Source organism: Callorhinus ursinus, unplaced genomic scaffold (assembly GCF_003265705.2).
Source record: "Callorhinus ursinus isolate GAN/ISIS: 27379988/994484 unplaced genomic scaffold, GSC_fseal_2.0 scaffold43, whole genome shotgun sequence".
NCBI lineage: Eukaryota > Metazoa > Chordata > Mammalia > Carnivora > Otariidae > Callorhinus > Callorhinus ursinus.
In genome coordinates, this window is record NW_027397105.1 from 11,994,660 (window position 1) to 12,017,825 (window position 23,166).

The window sequence follows — 23,166 nt, forward strand, 5'->3', positions numbered from 1 at the left end:
CCCCCCCCCGGGGGGGCGCCCCGGGGCGCCCCGCCCCCCCCCCCCCCCCCCCCCCCCCCCTGCAGCCCGCCGCTGCCAGATTGTCTCCTGCATCCTCAATCCCTCCCCATCTCTCCCCGTGTCTGTCCTCCTCCCCCTCTCGAAGCAAATGACCACAAGTGTGCTGGCACCTTCTTCCCTTCCCCAGCTCCCTTCCGTGCATCCACCTCTGTCCTGCTTCTCCTTGGAGGGCAGCCCCCAGCCCCCAAAGATGGGCTGTGAACTTTGCAATCCAGGGGTCAGGCGAGCTGCAGCGACAGGGCCTTGCTGAGTGTGTCTCTCACCTCGACGGGTTTTCTAGAGCGCTCTTAATGGATGTGTGTGATGCCCAGCGTGGGAGCGTGGGAGCTGCGTGCGTGGAGGAGGCAGCCACCTCCCGACCCCTCTCCCCACCCTGTCCTTACTCCAAAAGACCTTAGTCTCCCTTGTCAGCAAACCTGCCCACCCAGGGGTGGAGAAGGCCGTGGGCAGGGAGCTCCCCTGACAGCCATTTCTGGGTGCCGGGAAAACACCATCTCAGTCACAACACTGATGACCACATCGCTGTCATTCCCTGAGCTCCTACTGCGTGCAGGGTGCCGGCCTGGGCCTGCTCAGGCTTCGGCACATTTCTTCATAACCACAGCGAGAGGGACAGCCTGGGCTTGCAGCCTTGGGCACCTGGTAGCTGACTTCAGCCCTGAAAACTTCCATTGAGCTGACTGCAAATCCCATTTCCCAGTTGGGAAACACTGAGACCCCGAGCGCAAGCACCAGGGCCTGGGGGCAGGGACCACCACAGTTGCTCCCTTGTGATGGGGCCTGCGTTGGCCTGAGTCTGGACAAATGTGGGTAGGAGCTGGAAGCCTGTACATTTAGCCTGAGCAACTCAGAGCCGCCCCTCAGAAGCTCAAGGAGGGGTGGACCCTTGGCCTGTCTGGAGCTCATGGCTTCCCCCCCCAACCCCCCACTTCCTACTGGGCCCCCAAGTCCTCTGCTTCCACCAGCAGACAGGCCTCAGGCCCTATGGGGTAGCAGGGACCACCCAGGTAGAGGGGGGGGAGAGAGAGGGAGAGGGGGAGAGGGAGGGGGAGGGAGGGGGAGAGAGAGAGAGAGAGAGAGAGAGAGAGAGAGAGAGAGAGAGAGTGTGTGTGTGTGTGTGTGTGTGTGTGTGTGTGTGTGTGTGTGGTGACCCAGCGCCCAGCCCGGATGCTCCGCCCAGCCTGACCGCAGCTGGGAAAACAGCCTCCTCAGCTGCCCCCACCAGCCACAGCCCACCCCACCCCACCAGGCCAGCTGCCTCACCCAGCCCTGAACCAGGAACTGGGCCTGCCGCCATCATGGCCGGCTCGGCCTGAGTCACAGCCCCCCAGGCCACCCCCTCAGATCCCTGCCAGATCCGGGAGGAGGCAGTGGTTTCCCGACGTTGCCCACTCCCTCACACGCCCCTGGCTCAGAAGCCCTCCACACAGGCGGCCCCCCGGCTGCCTACCTGCCTCAGGCTAGCCTCCTCTTCGTCTCAGCCTTTTCCCCAACCACCAGGGGAAAGCTTCAGCTTTCTAACTGCAGTGTGTGCCATAGCAATGCCCAGCCCTGACACCCCTCTCCCTGAGCGGCAGCCCTCCCCCCCATGCCCACCACCAGAGCCTGGGGCCTGGATGCTGGCGCTGCCTCCTGCCTTCTGGGGGCAGGGGAGGGGGCTCCCCGCCCTCTCCCACCCCACCAGGCGCCCTCCCCCACCTCACACTTCTGAGGCAGGATCACTGAGGCTGAAATTTCAATTAAGGAAGAGAAATAATTACTCTGGGGCTCCAGGCCGGCTCAAGTGGCGACAAGGCCTCTCTAGCCGCTTCTTTGGGTGGGGGGGGGGGGGAAGGTGGCCTGGCACACCTCCCCTCCCCCGCAACGGTCAGCCTAGGGCCAGAGCAGCGACCTGGGCCTTCACCCATGTTCAGCCTTGTACCCCCGCCCCCCCCAGTTTCCTTCTGCCGAAGCAAGGCCAACCTCAGGGCTGCTTCAAGGTGGGGGGCGGGGCGGATACTGGTTTGAGAGGGTGGAGGCTCCTGGCAGAGGGGGCTGGGGAGCAAGCCTCAGATGGCTCCAAAGAAATTGAATCAAATGAAATTTAACCATTCAGTCACTGCCTGTTCCTGCCAGGGCCCCACAAGGATGGGGGCAGAGACCCCAAGAACAGAACTGAGAGGGCTCTGGCCTCCCTTGGGGAGGATTCCAGCACAGGCCTTGAGGAGGGGGTGGCTCTGGAATGGTCCCCAGAAGGCCTGCTCTGCCACTCATAGGAGGAGTGGGCCTGGGCAGGAGCCTCACCTCCGGACCTCAGGCCCATCTCCTGCAAAACAAGGGTCACAGGTAGGGGGGTGTTCCTGGTCCCCCCGAGAGATGCTCCCCCATCGACTCCTCGAGAGGCAAGCAGCCAGCTTTAGCAATGGCCCCCTCATCTCCAGAAAACACCACCTCCAGAAATATCCCATCCTCGATCCTTTTCTGAGTATGACAAATTTCCTCTCCAGAAATGCTTGGTTTGAATCCAGAAAATTTCAGCTCCAGAACGTTCCATCTCCAGAAAGGTTCCAGCTCATCTCCAGAAATCCTCTCTCATCTTCAAATATAATCGAGCTCCACAAAGGCCAGTGTCCTCTATAAAGGCTCCATCTTAGCTCCAAGAATGTTCCACTTCCAGAAATATCACATCTCATCTCTAGAGATGTTCCATGTCAGCTCCAAAAATACCTCAAATCCAGAAATGCCCTATTTTATTCCCAGAAATACTCCTGCATCATCTTCAAAAACACTCCATTTCCAGAGGTACTACAGTTTATCTCTAGAAATAGTCCATTTCCAGAAATGTTTCATCTCTAGCAATGTCTGGAATCCAGAAAGGCTTCATCTTTACTCCAGGAAAAGGCCCTCCCCTATCTCCAGAGATGTTCATGCTTCATCTCCCAAAATGCCACATCTTTAAAACTGTCCCTCCTCCAGAAATGCTTTCCGTCTCCTCTCTAGAAATGTCCTCACCCTGTCCCCAGAAGTGCCATGTCTCATGTTCTGAAAACATTCCATCTCTGGAGATGCCCATGGTAGCTCCAGAAAGGTCTCTGGCCCAGATGCTGCAGAGACTCAGAAACCCACCTCCTTCAGGACCTTCCGAGGAGGGGCTGAGCAGTGACCAGGAGGCCTCCTCTTGCTCTTTCTCCCTTGCCCCTATGGTCCCCTGGGGTCCCTCAGCCACATGCCGGGCCTGCACAAGAGATCAAGACCTGGGCTGGCAGGTGTCAAGTCCCCTGTAAGTGGAGGTGTGGATGGTCAGGGTTCGGGGCAACTGGGAGCTCCTGAGGTCTGACCTGGGGGCAAGGGTGGTGGGGGTCTGCGGTGGGATAAAAAAACAAACCATGGGCGCCCGGGTGGCTCAGTTGGTTAAGCGACTGCCTTCGGCTCAGGTCATGATCCTGGAGTCCCGGGATCGAGTCCCGCATCGGGCTCCCTGCTCAGCGGGGAGTCTGCTTCTCCCTCTGACCCTCTTCCCTCTCATGCTCTCTATCTCTCATTCTCTCTCTCTCAAATAAATAAATAAAATCTTTAAAAAAAAACAAACAAACAAACCAGAAGGAGCTGGCCGGGGAGAGGGCGCTCGGCACAGCACCCCCACAGACACACCCTGGCCACAAACAAATCCATCGCCACAAACGCATTCATGCGCATTTGATGGTCAATACCTGCAAAGTGCACGGAACACGTACCCCCAGCCCGCCTCCCTCGGCTCAGAGCCACGCACACTACACACTCCCTGCATGGACAGCCACACTCAACGCTTGCGGCCCTGCCCACCCAAGTGCACAGAACACATACAAATGCACACACACAACGCAGATACACACTCGCGTCCACCATCACACATACGCTGTGACAGACTATCGTCCTCAACCCTGCGCCCTGGGTCTCTCAGGGCCAAGTTCTGGGGACCCCAAGGGGCAGAAGCCCTTTGTTGGTCCCTCCGGCCAGTCTGGGTTGGCAAGATGGAGCAGCCTCGGGGACTGCTGTGTGTCAGCTGGGGGGGACGCCCCGTGCCAGGACTTGGGCTTAGAAGGGACTGCAAACGACAGGAAGGTACACATTTGGCCTCTGCTCGCAAAGCTGTTAAGATGGAACACTCCCAGGATGCCTGGGTGGCTCAGTTGGTTGAGCAACTGCCTTCGGCTCAGGTCATGATCCTGGAGTCCCGGGATCGAGTCCCACATCGGGCTCCCAGCTCCGCAGGGAGTCTGCTTCTCCCTCTGACCCTCTTCCCTCTCGAGCTTTCTATCTCTCATTCTCTCTCTCTCAAATAAATAAATAAAATCTTTAAAAAAAAAAAAAAGATGGAACACTCCCTGCCCCTTGGAGCAGCCGGGGCCCCCTCTGGGCCACTCTAAATGACAGAAGTTCCTCTTTGGGTGGGACCAAAACCGTGCGCTGTCACCTCTGTCCACACGGCGCCACTTTCTGGAGTCCCAAAGCCTGTGCCCTGCTGAGATTCCGCCTGGGAGAGTCCCTTCTCTCTGTCCCTTGACAGGTGGGCAGGTAAGGGGCCTGGAGGTGGCTGGGTGGAGGGTGGCCCAGTACCAGCACACACACATGCAAGCACGCAATACACCTCCATGCCCTGAACCCACACACAGAGAGGAGGCGGCCCCTGGTCTGTACCAGGTCTATCCCTGACACCTCTGTGGGTGGAAGTTCTCAGAGCCTCTAGGTGTGTGGGAGGGGAAAGGGGCCCTGAATCCATGATCTCTGTTCCCAGCAGCATTGGCAGCTCTGGTCTGCTCCCACAGGACGATAATTACCATTTATTAAGCCTCCTGATTTAGAATCAGCCTCAATTAACTGAAACCTCCCAAGCCCCTTTTGGGATCCTTTGGGACCAAGGGCAAATGCTGAATAGACCTTGAAGGTGCCTTTTGATCTGCCCTCAGCATGGGCCCCTCTGCCTGCCACCTCGCCAACTGGCCACCTCTTGCTGACAAATGGGGCTCCCATGTCTGTCCCACCATCCCGCTCACAGTCCCTTTGGGTCCTGGACACTGTTCTCTCTACCTAGACCTCCTCCTCTAGGAACTGAGACCTTCACTCAAAACTGTGAGGGAATAAAGAAAGCCAAACAGTCCAACATGATCTGAACAAATATGTGGTCCCCGGGTGCAAAATGGGAGAGAGCTGGAGGCCTGGCCTCAGCATAGTGAGGTGAGCCCCCCGCCCCCCCGCCCCGGGTATCCCAGCTCCCAGGAGCAGTGGGCCTCCTGGAGAGGTCTGCATTGGTATTCTCTGTCCCTCACAGCCCAAATTACACCAGCTCTCCTGGGACCCTTTTATAGCACGCTGTCGCTTCAGCAAAAGGTTATGTACGAGCACATCGAAATCCCTCCCGCATATTAACTAAAAGAGCATTTTTTAAAATGCACAGGAAAAGGCAGATCACCTAAGAGCCGATTTTTACAGTGTCTTAGATCAGAATGAGCCCCCGGGCCCGTCGTCGAGAATTAGGGCCCTTGTCCGAATCCCGCCCCTTGCTGGGACCCAGGGCAGGTCACCTCACCTCTCTGCCCTCCACTTTTCTCTGTCCAGCAAAAGTGAGGAGAAAAGGCCCCTCGGTGGTGCTCTGGTTAGGGATGCTGCGAGGGGCGTCTGAATGGCTGGAATGAATGAATCATGTTATGGAACCCACACAGTCCAACTGGCCTCAGTGTTCAGGCTTCACCAAGCACGTAGGTAGCAGGCGAGGAGAGCTCTGTATTTCTCAACTATTCTGTGCCCTTTGGGACCTCCTTATCTTTCCCCAGGCAGTTCCTGCACCTGCCCCCCCCTTTTTCCCCCCTGCCTGGAGAATTTCTGGAAAACACCTTCAAGACACAGTTTGGAATCAGTCCCCTGGTTCTGACATTTTACGGATGAGGTTCAAAGAGGTAATCTGCCCAAGATCAGTGAGAGCCGGGGTGCAGGATGGGAACCAAGGGCTACACAGGGGGGCAACTCTGCACGGAACCGGGCAGAAAGTGGCAGCCCATCTCAGCTCTGCCTGTAGCCAGCCCCCCCGTGGGCATGCGGGTTTCTAGTCCCAGAGAAGCAAAAAGTAGGATTTTTATGTGAAATCTCAAGTTATATTTAAAACCCTGGGGCGCCTGGGTGGCACGGCTGGGGTTGAGCGTGACTCTTGGTTTCGGCTCAGGTCGTGATCTCAGAGTCATGGATCAAGCCCCCTGTCGGGCTCCGTGCTCAGCGCAGAGTCTGCTTGAGATTCTCTCTCCCTCTCCTTCTCCCCCCTGCTCGTGCTCTCTCTCTCTCTCTCTCAAATAAATAAAGAAACTTTAAAACCCTGTGCTGGTCAAACAGCACCTGTCTGAGGGCATCACCAGCCAACAGTCTCTGGTCTGGGTTCTCAAGCCCTGGTCTCTCCACCTCTCCCTGGAGGAAGGGAGGTCTGCTCATAGAAGGGGGGGCAGTGAAGTGCAGAGTAGGGGAGTTAGGGCATGGGGCAAACGCTGGGCAGCAGGACTGTGGAAAGTGTGTCTTAATTTTCTAGGAGATAGCGCTCCCCAGAGCAGCTGTGACCTCTTTGGCTGTCACAGGATGCTAACAGAGCCCACCTTCCCATAGCATGTGAGAGCTGAAGCCCCCCTCACACGACAAAGGGCTCAGCAGGTACTGCTAGGATGAATGAGGGAGGGCGGGCGCAGGAATTCTCAAAGGTTACTACTTACCTCTGCCGTCAGGATCTGCCCTACTGGCCAATCCGACGGTTTGCGCTACAAGGAACCCCAAGATTATCCGAACCTTTTACAGATGAGGAGATGCCCCTGAGAAGAGCAGCTCTTGCCTGGCATCCCAGGGTGGGTGAGTAAGTGAATGACAGTGTCAGCCCGGAACGACCAACTCCCTTCTGTCACCACAGTGTGACCCATGAGCCTCCTTCTCCTCCCACAGACAGAAGACCCCAAACACAGGGGGCATCTCAGAAGGGGTTGCAGGAAGGTCTGCCCTGCTGGGCCCCCCACCATAAATACCCAGCAAGGAGGGCCATGCTCAAACACGGCCCGGGGTTCGTCTCCGGCCCAGCTGCTTAGAGCCCCAGTTAACAGACTTCTCCAAGCCTCAACTTCTTCATCTGTGAAATGGGGATGGCAGGACGTTTCCCCTGCAGGAAGGGGCTGGAGATCGGAAATAATAGAGTGCTCAGGGCCCAGCGCTGGGGAGGCCTTGCTGAGTCAAAGGATTCCAGATTTCACTCGTATCACCCCAGACCCCAGGCTGCCCTCATCTCCAACGTTTCTCCTCCCCCTGTCTTCTCTGGGGCTCTGGGTACCACTCCTCCCTCTCGGTGCCAAGCCTTCTTTTAGGGAATTACAATCTGTTGGGCTTTAATTACTGGTCCCCGAGGAGTTCCACCTCTTTCCCCAGCGAGAGGTAATAATCCCTCCCAGGGCTCAGACACCGCAGGGCTGGGTGGAGCGGCTCGGAACTGAGGCAGGAGTTTGGGAGCAGGGTCAGACCCCAGCTTCCCTCGGGAGCAGGTCCAGCAATAGCTCTGTGCAGGGAGGGAGGATGCTCTGGCCCTGTCAGGCCCCACCACTTAGAATGGGAGGCCTCAGTTCTGAGGGGGGACCCTGAGGCCCAGAAGGGCTCACGGCAGGCCAAAGGTCACGCAGCCCCACAGTTGGGGGGGGTGCTTTTCCTGATCCTCCCTGACTTTTCTCCTCATTGGCTCATTTTCCACCGCAAGCCTGGGTTCCAGCTGTGTTCCCTGCCTTCAGGATAAAACCCTTCACGGAAGTCAAGGCCTCAGACTCCTTTTCAGCCTCCGCTTCTACCTCTGCCTCCCACCTCTGACCTTCTAGAGCTCTCCTGGCTCTTTTGTGCCTCCAGGCCTCCCTGTGGTCAAATGCTTCCCCTTTCAGACCCAGGGCCCGTGTTCCCTCGGCTGGGAGGCCCACCCTGACTCTTCCTGGGCATGGCCTGAATGTGCCTCTTCTGGGCTGTCGGCAAACGTCTGCCAAATGCTGAATGAAGGACTGAAGGAAATGAAACTCGACTTATAAACCAGGTGCCTGTCAGATGCCTGCGGCCGCCCCTCCCCACTGAGACCCGTCAATGGCAACAGCTGCGGGAAGTCGGTCGTGCATGTATAAGACGGGTCAGGCTGACCTGTTCCGGTCAGGTCCCGGCACCCCTGTGTGGGGGCCCTCTGCTCCCACACCCTCACCTCTAAGACCACTAATGAGGACCAGGGCAAGTGTGGGATGTGCATGAGGCTGGACCGTGCACGGTTCGCAGGACCCTGCAGACTGAGGTTCAAGGCCAGGCACAGAGGGTGGGTATAGTGCCTCCTGGGTCAGAGCTGGGGCAGGTGTGTGTGTGTGTGTGTGTGTGTCTAAAAGGTGTGATGTGTGTGTGTGTGTCTAAAAGGTGTGTGTGTGTGTGTGTGTGTGTCTAAAAGGTGTGATGTGTGTGTGTGTGTGTGTGTGTGTGTGTGTGTGTGTGTCTAAAAGGTGTGATGTGAACACCTGAATCCTGGTTCCTAAGAAGGTGGGTGACAGGCACCCTGGGCTGCATCCCCATATGCTGCCCTGGCAGAGCTGAGCTGCTGCACCCCACAAAGGCCAGACGGCCCCCACCCCCTCATTAGCTTTGCCCACTGGCCCTGCAGGACTGAGAGGTTGCTGGCCCCTGCATTATGCAAACATGAGTTCAGCTTCTGATCACTCCTCCAAGGTAATAGGTTTGCATTTTAAGCAGGGCTTTCAATGCTTTGACCCTGGGCTGTGATGAAAGGAGTCATTTCCGGCCCTGGGAAAGGGTTTTTGGGGAAGGCAGATCTCTTATGGGTCAAGGTGCTCCTGGGAGGTGGCACCTTGCAGGGATGACCTGGGGGAGGCAGAGTGGCAACCTGCTTCAGCTCAAAGGGCTTTTTGTGGGATCAGCAGTATCTGCCTGCCTCTCTTCCAATTCTGACCTTGGGAACAGGTGGATGCTGACTTTTTGGGTCCGATCTGCCTCTCTAATTCCTCATGACATCATTTCTGGTCCCAGCACCCTCCCCTTGGTCAAGATCCCCCTAAGAATGTGGAACTTGGTCCAGGAGGACCATCACCTCCCTCTCACCAGACACTCTACCTTTGATAATGCTTTTGCGGGGGGGGGGGGCGGTCCTATGAAATTCTTAACTCTCTGGAGGTTTCTACTGAGGTGACAGTCACCTCAACCCCAGAATGTCTGCTAGAAAGCACGGAAAGAGTACAGCATGTCTCCCTCCCTAGAAGCCAGCAAACCCAAGGCCCCTGCCGTGTTAACACACAGGTGCCCTGAACAGACAGATGCACGGATGAACACTTAATGAGCCCCTCTGTGCGTCCCGATGCTGCTAGACGTTTGAACAAACTTGACCTGGTTTTCCTTACTCTTCTGACAGTGCTGTCAGGAAATAACCATGATCCCCATTGCCCAAAGGGGAAACTGAGGCTCGAAGAAGAGGAAGAAGTCCTTGCTTGTGGCCAATGCTATCGTGCTTTTGGGTGTGGCTGACCTAAAGCGGGGTGTCCTCCTCTCCAAGAAGCCTGGCCTGGGCACACAGGAGTGTGTGGGACAGGAAGAGATAGGGCAGGGGGCCACCCTTATGGACAGCTGGATCCGCACACATGCTGAGCTAAACCAGTTTGCCCAAGCACCTACCACTTATGAACCATGACAACACTTGATTCTGGGGTGTAAGCTGAGGGTCACCTGGTTTATTATTACTATGGCTACTTTCTACTCCTGCAGGCTTTGCGAGGCTGACTGGGGTCAAGGTAACCGGGTAAGGCAGAGTGTGACAAGGCCCAGATTTTTTTTCCAGAACGGTCTTGGTGGCACACACCCAGGAACATGGGTACACGGTGGCCAGCCACAGGGACTAAGGGGCACCCGTGGCTGCTCTTCTGTGGAAATGTCAGCCACTTTATGGGGGACAGTGAGAGGGAGAGGAGGAGGCCCTGCCCAGGATGGCGAAGCTGACAAGAGCCAGACCAGAGCTGCCCAGGGCCAGTGAGTCATCTGGCTTCCCACAGGAACAGACACCACAGCCTTATGCCCTGGGCAGCTTGGGCCTCAGGAAGGAACAATCTCAGGGTGCCAGGGAGGATAAGGAGGCCCGTCCTTGACATCGCAGCTCCCCAGAGGGAGGACCCCTCATCATGGGAGTTGGGGGCACCTGGGAGCTAGGAAGGGGGGGTGTCTGGGGCTTAGAGTCAGAGAACTGGGTCCAGCCTGGGGTCCCTAACTCCTGGCTCCGTGACCTCAAGCATGTCACTTCTCTATAAAATGGGAACCACAAACACAGACTTTCTGGATCCGTGTAAACAACAGGACCAGTGCCTAGCGCTAGTGGGGATCTATGGAGCCTGGTGGCTGCCAACCAGCTCCCGGGACCTCACAGAGCACCACGTGGGGGCTGGAGGAGGTAGGGTGGGGGTGGTGGCCTTTAAAATTCGAAGGAGAAGCTCAAATCTGCCTTGGGCATATACCCTCAACACCTGGCCACTGAGCCTCCCCCCCCCCCGGCCCCCCCCCCCGCCCCCAGGTGCGCTCCCCTCCGTGGGCTGTGCCCTGCGGCCAGACCCTGCCCCATTCTCCACCCTCTGGTCTCAGTCTCAGCCTTCCCGGCCGGGGGATGTGAACAGGAATGGCTCAATCAGGATATAATCGTTTTTAATTAACGTGCGGATCATTTCACAGGCTGATCTCCTTGGAGACCAGAGGGAAGACGGTCTTTTAAGATTTTCTTTTGCCTTCCCCCCCTTTCCCAGTTGAAGGCCGCCCCCCCTTCACCCACCCAGCCGCAACCTTGAAAGCAGCACAAAAGCCTGCTGCCTGGATCTCTCTTGGGGCCATTAGGAGGAAAAGTGTGTGCTCACACACAGACAAACACGCACGTGCCCAAGCTCTGGGGCGCACTCTCCCCCCACCGGAAATGCACAAATGGGATCAGAGACTCTCAGACATATGCACACACCCACAGACATGGCACACGCAGGGATACACACAGATTCGCACACACACACAGAGACATGCATGCAGGCACACGTGCCCAAGCTGGAAGACACACAGACCCCTTCAGAAATATACAAACAGGGTCCAAGGCACACAGACACAGGCACACACAAGCACACACACACACCCAGGCTGGCAGGCAAACTGACCCCCACACAAACAGGCTCAGACACACAGACATGGGCACACACAGGCACGCATGGATGTGTATGCATGCACAGGGACGTGTCCAAAGCACAGATACACACTGCAGAAATGTCCAAATAACCCACGCTCATGAGAGGGTTGCGCTTAACCTCGACGGCCAGCCGGTGTCCTGGCAGTGGGGAAACAGAAGGTCCCTATCTTGGGATGGGAAGTCCGAGCCACGATCACCTTGCCCCCTAGAAGCACCCAGGGCCCCGGCCCCCTCCCTGGGGGTGCCCGGCCACCTGCCCCACAGGGGAACCCAGGAACAGAAGCTTCAGAGCTCTTGCCTCCCTGCCACCCACCTGGTCTGGATTGTTCTGATCCCAGAGCCCAGCCAACAGCTGTTTTGCTCAGCCCTCACAGAGCCCACCCCGCGGACATCCAGCCTTTCTGGTCATCCAGCGTGGCCTACCCCTGACACCTGCAATGGGAGAGCTGTCCCCCAGCCTCTCCCCGGGGTGCCCAGTGAGGCTGGGGAGGGGGCCGTGGAGGGGTCTAGCTCTCTCCTTTCTTCATTTGCATTTTCTTCCCTCCCTATCTCCCCTCCCTCTTTTCTAATCCCTCCCTATCTCCCCTTCCTCCCCTCCTTCCCTCTGTTTCCCCTTCCTCCCCAGGGGCCCTCCTGAGGTCAACCTAAGATCAGAAGAAGTTTAAGATGAAGCTGGTCCTTCCCCACTCCCTCACGGTGGATATCTGGGCCAACACCTGCCCCCCCAGCTCCTGAACAGACCCTGAGCTAGGTCTTTGGAAAAGTAAACTGAGGCACAGGGGTAAGGGCACAACCACGGGGATCCTCTGACATCTGCAGTCCCACCCCTCTTACTGCACCTGCTTTGGATCCTCAAATTCTCCTTCTGGAGAATGGGATGACAAAGAGGAAGGAGGAGTTTTGAGGAGGGGCAACAGGGCTTCCACGGCTGGTCAACCACAGGCTAGTAACTTCGGTAGCCCCAGAATCCGAGGACGGGGCCAGTATGCATGACACAGAAAGCAGGTGACAGGTTTAGGAGCCTATCTGGTGCTCCAGCTGGCGATGCCAGGGGCAAGCTGGGCGCTTCTCCTCTCTTGGCGTCTTAGGCCCCCCCACCTGTGAAATGGACGAGGTCAGCTTACAAGATCCCTAGGAACTCTTCCCACAAATAGAAACCAAAATGGCAGATCAGTAGCTGGTTCTTGGCTGCTGCAAGGCCCAGCAACTGCTGTGTGACCTTGGGACGCACTTCCCCTCTCTGGGCCTCGGTTTCCTCCTCTGTCAAAGGAAGGGGCTCAGACAGGTGATTCATTGCCAAGGCTCTTTTCAGCTGACAGAAGGTTCTAGATTGTGAAGAAGGAAGGAGAACAGTGCCCCACTTCTGGAAAAATGAGAAGCCCATTTCTTCCACCGCAGGCATGTCTGAGTCTTCAGCATCAGCAACATCATTTTGAGGAAATCATCTTAAACATCACAAAAAAGTGCTCTGTGCAAAATACATTGGCTACCTCGTTCATCAGGAGCATCCAGAATGTTGAACAAAAGGGGAATAGTAAGTAAATGATGGCACATCCACCCGATTGGAAAAGCCTGAAGACATTAACCAGGGTGTTTATGAAGAGTTCGTTACAAAACAGGAAAAGGCTCCTGTTAGCGCCAACGAAGAAAGCAGGATATACATCTGAATACAGAGAATGGCCACAAAGTCTTTAAAAAACAAACCAACCCCCAGTCGAAAAAGACTGTGAAGAACAACATCAAAATATTAACATTGTCATAGCCTGCTGTCATTAACCTTGCTTCTTTCTCTCCGAGTCAGATTTTTCTCTGAACCGTATTTTAAAATGTGTATGTCGGAAAGGGTTCTTTTTTTAAATGACTAAATGCCACCAATTGAGAAACTTTCCCCTATCTCGTTCATTCATTTATTCATTCATTCATCACGGATTCATTCACTCCTGTGTTTGTCCAGCCAGAGCTGAGTGCCCATCGTGTGCCAGGCCCCAGGGCTCTAAGATCCGCAGGGAACACTTCTCACCTGCAGGAAAGAAATGCGTGGGGGGGGGGGGGGGGGGGGGGGGGGGGGGGGGAGGCCTCAGCCAGGCCCGCCCTCAGCTGCTAGGGTCTCATAGTCTAGCCTATGGATCAGACCAGACACTCACCCTTAACGGTCAAGCCTCCAGCTGTGGGTGGTTCAGGGTGGGAGGTGGGGAGCAGGGGCAAAGTGTAGAACGCCCCCCCCAGCCCAAGGGTGATTCCACTCCAAGTTCCCTAACCCTGGCCCCTAACCCCTTTTCCCTCAGGGCCACAAGGCGGCTACCAGGCTGCTGTACCCTCCCTGGGTTCTGATTTCTGCTTCCCCCCAAGGCCCCCGAACAAGGCACCACCCAGCCAGGTCCTGTTCCGCTGCCTGGGGCTTGCTGCCGAGAAGAGAAGCACAGAGTATGGAATCTGCTAGCTCCTGTCAGCCAGTGTCACGCTGTTAGCACGTCAAAGGGTCCGACAGTGTGTCCCTGCTGTGTGGGGGCTGACAGATTTCTGGGGAGGGTTAACTCTTTATATTCCTGGACCCAGCCACAGAACTGCCTGAAAGCAGTCCCCCACCGCCCCCCAAGGTGCCTCCCCTCTCCCCCGCCAGGAATCCCCTTTTTAAGTAGGGAGAAGGATTTCCTCCCCCGGCCCGGGTTGCCAGCTTGGGGGTCCCCGGGCATGGCTCCCTACCCCGGGAAAGAGAAAGAGGAGGAGCCCCCTTTAGCTCCCTCCGATGCTCGCCTGGGAATCCAATTAAGGCTGATTTCCCTTGACTCTTCTCGGCCCCCACTCCTGTTCCAACTGGGCCTTCACCCGTTCCACACCTCCCACGCCCCCAAAGGAGCAAAAGGATCTAGGCGCTTAGAGTGCCGAGAAGCTTCTGACCCCGCGACCCCTACTTTGCGTTGAAGACCCCCCCCAGGACTGCGGTCCCCAGAAAAATCTCTGGTCTAGCAGTCCCCTCCCATGGCCCCAGTGGGAAAAGAAGTTCCCACAGCCCCCCTCCCCCTTTTCCCCCCCTCCCCCCCACCCCTGAGAGAGGGGGCGAGGCGTCCGGATCTCCGGGTCACCGGAGCAGCGTCTGCTGTGGATCGCAGGAGACAAACACTCCGTCACACACACACACATCACCCTCGGGATCACCTCTGAAGCCCGCATTGTACAGGAGGGGAGGAGGCCGAGTTGCGGGGAGGAGGCTGAGGTTGGGGGGGCCCCCCGACGTGCCTGAAGTCACCAGCCAATCAGCAAGCCCAAGAGGGGCTAGAATCCGCGACCCCCGGCCGAGAACCCCACCTTGCCCCCGCCCCCTCCCCCGCACAGCGCCATCCGACGTCAACGTCTCTAACCCAAACAAGCCCCTCCCCCAAGAAATCCTCCCTCCCCCTCCCCCCTGCTCTGGGTCAGCAGCCCCCAGAGAGACCCAGCTACGACCCCCACCCCCGACGGCAAGGCGCGAGATTTCATTGTCAGCCTGGCCACTCAGGCGCGCGTGAGGCGGGGGGGGGGGCGCAGGGCAGGGGGGCTGTGTGGCAGGCGATGGCGCGGGGAGTGGGGAGGGGTCTCCAGGGGAAGTGTTTGAAGCTGCTCCTCCAGCTCTGTCCAGATCCGGAAGCCGCCGGGGGAGGGAGGAAGGCGGGGGTGGGGAGAGCGCGACCTTAAGCGCTAGCAGGCGGCAAGGAGGGGCCGCGGCGGCCGGAGGAAGCGCCCGGAGGCGTCGGGGGCGCCGAGTCCCCGGGGAGGTAGCGCGCTCGGGAAGTTTCCCACCGGTTGCCTGGAGCAGGACAGGGTGCGCAGACGGCCCTCCCCGGCCTGACCGGCTCCAGCGCGCAGATTGCGAACTTGAGCAAAACTCCTTCAGTCTCCGGCGTCCCTCATCTTCCCATCAGCGGCCACCAGCCCCGCCATCTCAGCCCCCAGCCTTCCACCAGTGCCACAGTCGCCGAGACCTCTCACCAACGTATTGTGGAGGAAAGGGGAGGGGGAAGTCCCCAACACAACCAAACTGTGGCCACACACACACACACAAAGAAAAAAAAAAAAGAAAAGAAACAAACAAACAAAAAAGAAAGAAAGAAATTCCTTCTCCTGAGACCGATTCCCTCAACCGGCGTGGAAAACCCCCAAACAGGCAAATCTGCAACTCCAGCCAAGATCGCGGCGCGGCGGGAGGGGTGCCCGCGGCCGGCGGCCACCACCGCCGGCAGCCCCCGGCTTTGGGGCAGGTCTGAGCGCGGCGGCGGCCCGGGGGCTCCGGGAGCCCTCGCGCCCCGGAACGGCCCCCCCGCCCCCCCGGAAGACCCAAAGCTCTGCCGCCAACAATACCTGCGGGCTCCTCCTGGATCTCCCGGGCGCCGGCGCTGCGCGTCTCGCCGTCTCCCTTTCCCCGCGCCGTCTCTCTCCTCCTCCTCTTGCGCGCGCTCTCCCCCTTGCCTCTTCCAGAACGCGGCGGCCAGATGAGATCCTTGGGAGAAAAAAATGTGAGCGCTCGCACGATTCCTTTCTCTCCGCCCGCCGCTCGCGGCGGCACCGGGCTCGCTCCTTTCTCCCTCGCGCTCCCGCGCGCGCCGCGCCTCTCGCGCCCCGCCGTTTCCTTCTCAGCAGCCCCTGCGAGCGCCCTCAGTAGCCATTATTCACGGGCCACCGGGGGACAGGAGGTAATTAGAGACCGCCCCGTGGCCGCATCCACTCGGCAAGCGCGATGCGGGCGCGGGGTGCGCGCGGGGAGGGGCGCGCGACGAGGGGGCTTGGCTGCGCGCAGCCCGCGCCCCAGACGCGGGGGAGGGGAGGAGGAGGAGGGGGCAGGGAGGGAGGAGGCGAGGGGAGGAGTGGTGAGCTCGGGTAGGGAGCGGGAGGAGGGGGCGCCGGGGAGACGCTCCCGCGGCTCTAACCGCGGGGGCTCAGGGTCACCGGCTAGTAGGCTCCGAGGCGCTTTGGGGGTGGGGGTGAGTGTCTCCGTGTGTGTGTGTATGTGTGTGTGTGTGTGTGTGTGTGTGTGTGTGTGTGTACGCGAGCGCGCGCCCGCGCGCGCGTGTGTGTGTCGGAGATAGAAGGGGAGGGAGGGAAACGCTTTAATATTTTTCCAGTGACTTACGAGCCAGTGGGTGAGCTCTTGGCTGCGCGATTAGGTCCGTGTGTGCATCGGTGTGGCTGTATTTTTCTGGTCTGTCCTACGTGTGAATGTCACGGGGTTTGGGGGTCTGGCTACGAGCTTGTGAGTGTGTTGCTGGGTCTCGGAGGAACTGAGTGATGCGGTGCTTGCGTGGAGTTGTGTTTGTGTGCGATCGTTTATAGAGGGTTGTGTGACTGCGTGGGTGGGACTGCGCCCATGTGGGGCTGCGTGTGTCCGAGGGGCTGTATGTCTGTGTAAGGTTGTGTGTGTAGGATTGTGTCTGCGTGGGCCCGAGTGTGTCTCAGGGGTGTTGTGTATCTGTGTGGGCTTGTTTGCGAGTGGGATTGCGGTTGTTGGGGATGTGGGTCTGCGCGTGTAGGGGGCAGTACGCCTGTGCCGGGCTGTGGGTCGACGCGAGGCTGTGGTGCGTGTCTGCAGGCGGTCTTGTGTGTGGCTGCGTAGGGCTGTGTTCTGCGTGCCGGTCTGAGGCCTGGCGGGCGCGGGGGGCGGGAGGAGGGCTCCGCGTGGTGTCAGGGATGGCACCGCCGCAGAAGAGCCGCTTAAGGCGCGAACAGGCTGCGCTGGGGTCGGGGCGCAGCGCGAAGAGTAGTGGCGGAGGAGGGGCGGGGAGAGAAGGCGGAGACTAGGGGGCCTTCATCCCGCCGCCCCCCCCCCCCCGCCCCGCACCGGAGACGCAGCTTGCCGGAGATCCTGGTTCTTGCCGGCTCCGCGGTCCTAGAGGCACTGGGTTTGGGGGACCCTGCTGGGCGGGGGAGACGCCTATGGGCTGGGGGCAGCGGGAACTGAGACTCGGAGATCCGGAGCAGCCCCGAAGTGCGCGGCGAGGGCTGCCCGAAGAGGCGGGTGGCAGTCTGGAGACCGCGGAGGACTGGGCCAAGACAAAGAAGAGCGGGGCCGGGGCCTCGCGGCGGGACCGCACCTCCAGGTTCCCCCCGCGGCGGAGGGGCAGCCCAGCCTGCGCGCTGAAGGCTGTCGCGCGGAGCCCCGCGGCGGCGGTGGCGCAGGCCCTCTTCGCCCTGGTCCGGGAGCCGCCGCCGGGAGCGGCTCCAGAGCCCTTGGGGCACTGAATTACGCGCCCCGAGAGGGGCCGCGGTGTTGGGGTGGGGGGGCGTCCAGAGCGTAGCGGGCGGGCGCCGCGCCCCGGGGCTGTGATTGAGCGCTCGCCTGGCCCGCCCCTCGCCAGGCGGCTCACCGCCCACGCAGCCATTCATTCATTCATCTCTCCGTCTCTCCATCTCCCCACCCTTCTCTCCATACACGTGTCCGACCTATCGTCCGTTCGCCCAATTATCGCGCCAGGGATCACACAGACGTGTCAGCCCTGGCTCTCTCCACTTTCTCCTGCTTGCCAGTCTTGTTTGTCTCGCTCTCCTCGGCCCCCCACCTGTGCTCCCCGCTCAGGCCCCTCTCCGTTCTGCCAAGAGGGGAGGAGCGCACCCACGACCTCTATCACACTTAGGTTTTGCTGTTCAGTGATTGCCCGACTTCCTCTATTAACCCCCCACCCTGCCGCTGCCAACCCCTCCATAACGTCCTACACTCCACTCCCGCAGCAATTAGGAGCCAACTGGGTGTGGGAAGCCTCCTCCCCACCCTGCCTGGCCCTCCCCGGGGCCTGGGGGCTCCTTAGAGAGGGCCGTGGCAGGCAACACATCTCTACCCACTGCATGAGTGCTCCTCCAGGCTGGGGTGAGGGAAAGGGGGCGGGAATGGGGACCAGAAGGGGTTTCATGGATTGCTGTGCCTCAAGGTCTTTGGGTAAGGGCAGCTAAGGCTGTGCAGTGGCTTGAATACTCACTCCCAAACCTACCATTGGTACAGAGTCAAATGCGAAACAAAAAACACAGATTCCTGGGCTCTGGCCCAGACCTAACCAACCCAAGTGCCCAGCGCCTTTGCACATGCTTTCCCCTCTGCCTAGGAATCAACAGCTTACAGCCAGGCTTGGCAATCACTGGCCATGAGCATCTTACAGCCTACCCAGACTCCGGAGTGCTGCTGTCCAGGGGCAAAGGGCAGGCCTCCCTCCCAGAAATGGACCCTAATGTGCCCTCTGGGCTGACCGCTAGCTCACCTCGTACGGATGCAGCAGAAACAAGCCAATTGTGGGCACCCACTCCAAGCCAGCAAGCCCTGGGCAGCCCAGCTCCTCTGTGGGCTCTAGTCTTCCCATCTCTAGAATGCAGACTACTTGGTCCCTGTCTTCAGTGACCTGGCCTGGGAACCAGGGTCACTCAGTCCTGAGGCTGAGGAGTGGCCCACTGTGTGCACCATTAGACAAAAATGCCCAAATCCCTGCTGGGGACCACCAACCCAGTCGCAGACTGGCCTCTAACCCCTATCATGGTGCTCCCTGACCCTCAGCCTCTCAAACTGTCCCTGTCACATCCTGATTCAGCCACCTCCTCCACACCTGGCCGAAAGGTCCAGATTGGCAGGTAGGGGTGTGACGATGGTAGAATGGGCCCCCTCCACCAGGGGGGGCAGGGACAGGCTCCCCTCCCCTCCCAGGTTTCAGAGTGATCAGAAGTGTCTGATGAGAGCCCATACAATCAGGCCCCGCCACCTCTCTGACCTCCTGCCCTTCCCCCTGACTCACCACTTTGTCTTCTAGATGTTCCGTGAGGTTACCAGACACAGGGCCTCTGCATTTGCTTGTCCCTCCGCCTGGAATGCTCATCCCCACCTTCTAATGTACCATATAATGTATTTATTTAGTTATTTTGTGGTTATTTTTGTCTGTGTGCTCACTGGTGCTCCCTCCTGTACCTGGAACGGTGCCTGACATACATTAAGTGCGTGCGTGTTGAATGAATAAATGAGTAAGTGAATGAATGAATGAATGAGGCTGACCCAGCCCAGGGCTTTCTCCTCTTTGAACCAACAGCCCCTTTGGAGAAGAATGGGGTAAGGGGCTGGAGAACATCAGGGCAAGGACAGGTCACGTGACAGACACATCGGTGGTCACTCAGGGAAGCACTCTTCACGGATTCTGGATTCTGGGCACAGGTACTAAGGGTTTGGAGGAATGACATGGTAGTGGGATCGCTTGTCCCAAAGGAGAGCTGAGCCCTTCATCTGTTCCAGGGGCCTCTCTGTCATGCTGGGCACAGTGTGGCAGAGGGGTCCAGATGCACATCTGCCAAAGGCGGATGGAAACCCCTTCCAGAAGTGTTATCACAAAGGGGCATCGAGATAGCCCCCCAGGAGGGGATCTGCACATCTCCGAAAGGAGAACCCCAGGCTGTAGAGCCATCAAAGGACTCAGCAAGAGCACACAGGCAGACATTCTGATCCCCACCTGACTATGTTTCTAGAGAAATCTCGCTCACCTCCGCCTGGCACAGAGCAGGTGCTCCATATGCATTTAGCAAATGAGTGAATGAAGAAGACACAGTGTCAAGATTCAAACTTAGGTCTACATGGCCCCTGAGCCCTTGCTTGCTTGTTCCATCAGACCCTCCTGGCAGGATTCCATGGGGTCCTGGTGGTAGTACCCAGGACACAGCAGGAGCTCTATAAATGCAGAGGGAATGACTGGTAGGGGAGGCTGGGGTTTGACTCCACGGCTCGCCACGTGAGTCCCGCCCCAGGCTCCGTGGGGAGAGGGGTTCCCCATGCCTGGCTGGTGGGAGAGTTTTATGGGCCAGGGTGGGAGTGCTCACAGGTCTCAAAGGGCCAGATGCTTCCTGGTGAGGTGTGGCTGTGTTCAGGAGAGCCTGGCCTGGACAGGTCACTCTTTTGTTTGCCTAGCACCATCTGAATAGCTGCTCTCCTGCAAAGTGTGTGTCCAAATACCATTCCAGGGTCAAATAATAAACAGGGGCCAGGGAGGAGACCCCAGACAGGGGCCTGGGGAGTCGGTGGGGCAATGGGGGTCAGTGGAGCTGCCAGATGTTAGGCTCACTGACAGGCCACCAGGGACAGGGGGTAGCCGGGGGCCACCCAGGTGGGCACAAGAGGCAGAGAAGAGGGGTCTGGACTCCACCGACCAGGCCAGGCAGGTGCCATTAAGACAAAGAAGTCACGTTCAAGGTCAGCGCTGGTCTGGTAACCCCCCAGTCCCTCCTGGCCTTGAGATGCCCCAGGTTAGAGGGGGGAGCCAGGCAGGTTTCAACATCTCTCTTACACATATTTACAGAGTAGTCAGCCAGCGATTTCAAATCTCTATCTTTCCCTCACATCGGTCACACACCCCCATTTCAAAGACTGGGTCACTGAGTCCAAACAACCGACTTGCCCAAGGTCACAGAGCTTGCGTGTAGCAGAAGTCTTCATCCATTTGCCTGACAGATATTTACTGAGCACCTACTACGTTTGAGGCACTGTTCTATGTGTTGAGGATTCAGAGCAAGGAACAGGACAAAGCTTCTGTTCTTTGCGGTTGTGAGTCAGACAAGAAACAGAATGAATGGGTAAATTATATAGTATGTTACATTTAGGCGAAAAAATAAATAAAGCCAGGGAAGGGGACTGGGAGCATCTGGGAAAGGGCTGTGTTTTCACACTGGGTGGTCAGGGACCTTGCACTTGAAAACATTTGAGAACAGACTTGAAACGCTAAGGTGGTAGGGCGCGCAGCTCTGTGGGGGCGGGGGGGGGGAAGGTGTGCAGGCAGACGGAACAACAAGGGCAAAGGCCCTGAGGCAGAAGTAGGGTGAGAGTTTTCATGGAACAGCCGAGGCTGGTGTGGCTGGAGCTGAGTGAGCAGTGGGGCGAGTGGGAAGAGATGGGGAGCCACACCACAGGACCCTGTGCACCTTAACCAACTGTTTAACCAACTGAGCCACCCAGGCGCCCCCCCTGTGCACCTTAGTAAGAGCTTTGGCTTTTCTCGGGGGTAAGGTGAAGTATCTCTGCAGTGTTTTGAGCAGAAGAGGGACATGATCTCCCTGAGGTCCTCGCTGAAGCCCCAGCTGCTGTGAAGAGAGCGGACATGGGGCCAGGGTGGGAGCTGGGAGGCCAGGGAGACGGCCCCTGCGCGGGGCCAGGGTGGGGGTCGTGGAGAGCTGAGAAGGCGTAGGATTCTGTATTTCTTTTGGAGGCAGGGCTAATACGACTAGCTGGTGCATCTGGCCTGGGCAACCAGAATGGTCTGGGGCAGGTTCCCCAGGGGAGGGGCGGGGGAGGGCAGGTCCTTAGGAAGGAACAAACCTGTCCCATCTTACAGGTTCATGAACTTCATGCCAACGTGCTGGTTTAAACAGCTGCTGAGAGGCCCCATTTTTATCAGATGGGCGGGGAGCAGTGCCCTGCCAAGTTACTTTCCCACACTGAGCCTCAGTTTCCCCCCCTTTTTTTTAAGTTTTTATTTTTTTATTTGAGAGAGAGAGAGCCCAAGAGGGGGGAGGGTCAGAGGGAGAAGCAGACCCCCCGCTGAGCGGGGAGCCCGATGTGGGACTCGATCCCGGGACTCCAGGATCATGACCTGAGCCGAAGGCAGTCGCTTAACCAACTGAGCCACCCAGGCGCCCTCAGTTTCCCCTTTTAATGAGCATGTCAGTCCGGGGCAGCAGCTGCCTTCCCTGCCCGCTGTGCCTTCTCTCCCCTGTGGCTCCTATTGTCCCCCCCAGACCAACGGAGTGAATCTGCTCTGCAGATCTCTGCTCCGGGGTGCCTTTCTGGGGCACCCACCAAGTGCCAGGCATTGTTGGGGGCACAGGGGAGACAGCCGTGAGCCAAACAGACAGCCCCCCTGCCCTCGTGGGCTGGCATGGTCACTAAGCAATTCCGGTACTGTTACTTTCTGTCCCCACCCCACCCCCAAAACCCTCCACCGCCTAGCACGTCCTAAGAGCTGGGCCACCATGTGAGACCAAGAGCAAAACACTTGAGAAAATGTTTTTCTTTGTAAGCAAAGAACTTGATGTTTCAGCTGGGGGTGGGGGATCAGCATTCTACATCCCTTAAACTTTCGGAACATTTTCAAACACGCAGTGTGTCCCCCACCCCCACCCCCAGATGCCAGGGAGGGTAGTGGAGGTCAGAGGAAGATCTGGGGTTTCCCTATTCAGGTTCTGGCCAGAGCCAGGGCAGGAGAAAGGCCTGGGAGCAGGGGGTGCGCACTTCACGATCTGCTTTGGGCTGGCCCTGCGGCCCTGTAAGGGGCTGGGCTGGGGGTCTGCCCATCAGGGCCTGCAGAGACCCAACCAGTTTCTGCCTTTGATCTGCACGACCTTTGATCTCTGCTGTCTGTGGCTTTTTCTGCCATCTGTCTGTCCATCCATCCTTCTTTACTAGGCTGTGGGAGGCCACCACCAGATGAGGTCATACAGCTTTAGACTCAGACGGGGGGCAGACCCACCCGCCATGGGATCCCCTTCCCTGGGTGTGGGCTTCAGAGGAGGAATGTCGTCTGGGGCGGGGGGACCGCGTCCTCTCACCCTGGAGCCCCTTCAGCCTTACCCCCACGGGCAGCCACCTCCCTTTCTCAGCATCTGAGTGCACTAGAAGGTACCGAGCTTGTGTCCCTGAGCTTGGAGGAGGCAAGGAAGGCCCTGCGTTCAAAGGGTGGCGGCTAAAGGAAGGGCTGGGAGTGGGCGTGGGGCCTACGTGGGGAAAAACAGAAGGGTCGCATGGCTGGGAAGAGACAGAGGAGGGACGGAGGGAAGGAAGAAGGGAGGAGGCTGAGGAGGAGAAGATGAGTGCAGGCTACCAGAGCAAATGCAGGGGAGAGGGACGAAGGGATGACAGAGCGACAGGGATGAGGGGAGGGGAGGGCACCAGGACAGGCAGGCGGCATCTCCTCGGCCCGGGG

The 23,166-nt window shown here is 58.4% G+C and overlaps 1 protein-coding gene across 5 annotated transcripts in view; it reads right to left on the reverse strand.

Annotated features, from left to right (window-relative positions):
* RAI1 (retinoic acid induced 1) overlaps positions 1–23,166 on the reverse strand; it is a 118,205-nt gene that overhangs the window by 62,670 nt on the left and 32,369 nt on the right. For all 5 annotated transcript variants that reach the window (XR_012375034.1, XR_012375035.1, XR_012375037.1 and 2 more), the window contains exon 2: positions 15,602–15,740. The gene's annotated coding sequence lies outside the window, so the exon portion shown is untranslated. The remainder of the gene's footprint in view (positions 1–15,601; positions 15,741–23,166) is intronic.